Source organism: Arachis ipaensis, chromosome B03 (genome assembly GCF_000816755.2).
Source record: "Arachis ipaensis cultivar K30076 chromosome B03, Araip1.1, whole genome shotgun sequence".
NCBI classification, from domain to species: Eukaryota; Viridiplantae; Streptophyta; class Magnoliopsida; order Fabales; family Fabaceae; genus Arachis; species Arachis ipaensis.
This window is the reverse complement of record NC_029787.2, coordinates 114613874-114615177: the sequence shown is the minus strand read 5'-3', so window position 1 is coordinate 114615177 and position 1304 is coordinate 114613874.

Here is a 1304-nt window from a genome sequence, read left to right as displayed (position 1 = left end):
TTGGCATGCATGGTTTATTTGTATATAATTTAAATTGATATTATTTTTAATTATAACAATTATTTATCCTTAATAATTATTTTTAGAATTTAATAATTTATCATGCCTTACAATAATTATCTATAAAAAAATATATATTTTCTGAAAAAATTATTAAATAAATTTATTCTTTTTGCTTTATTTTCATATTAAAAATTTTTTTGTTCTATCTTTTTTAATTGTTATTATGTTATTAGAATTGTTAAATAATATTAAAAAAAATCTTTAAAAATAGAAATAGCGATGACACATTGAATAATTAATTCAATAGAATTAAATTTAAATAAATAAGATGATTCAATCAATTATACAAATAATAGCATATTTATAAATATTAATAATGAAAATAGTCTCACTAATGTAAATGATCAATACAATAATATATGAAAAAAGTAAAAAACAACTAATTACATAATTGCATAATTTTCAAGATCCTATATAGTTGAATCTAATAATTAAATCAAATAATTTATATAATTAACCAAATTAATTAATTATAATTGATTTGCTTTAACGAATTAAATGAAATAAATAAGGAAATACCTCAAGAATATGCCACATCAGTTCCATCATTAAATGCAAAAATCCAATTTTTATATAATAGAACAAGTGTAATAGCACGTGCCATGCACGTGATAAGATTGAAATTATAATTTTAAATTCTTTCGTTAAGATTAATTTGAATTATAATAATTTGATCAATAAAAATGTAACATATTATGTATTGTTTATTTTTTCTTAATCTAGTATTAAATGTATTAACTCTAAAATAGTTATTAATTAGTTTTGGTAATTTACTTTTTTTAATAAATCAAACATATATACTCAATGTGACCATAAATAACTTAATAATACTTAGACCCACCAACAATTTTTTATATGTTATTTTACTGCAAGTAAGAACATATCAAAATCAACTCAAAATAAATAATAAATTACTAGAGAATTCTAATGCACAAAATTCTCTAATAAACAATAAATAATTTAAACCCACTAAAGAATAACTCAACACTTTTCTTTGATACCTGCAAAACATATACCTGAAATAATATTATATCAATGTTAATATACAGTTCTACAATCATCGACCGTATTTACTATACGTGACTCCTTCTTAAAAGTTATTCTACATACATGTGTAGTCGAAAGATAAATTACTGGACTTTATTTTATTTTTCTAAATTACTATAATTATGCATTATTCATTAAATGCTACTTGTAATATAATTGTAATATTGTAATGTAATTATAATAAAGATATTTTT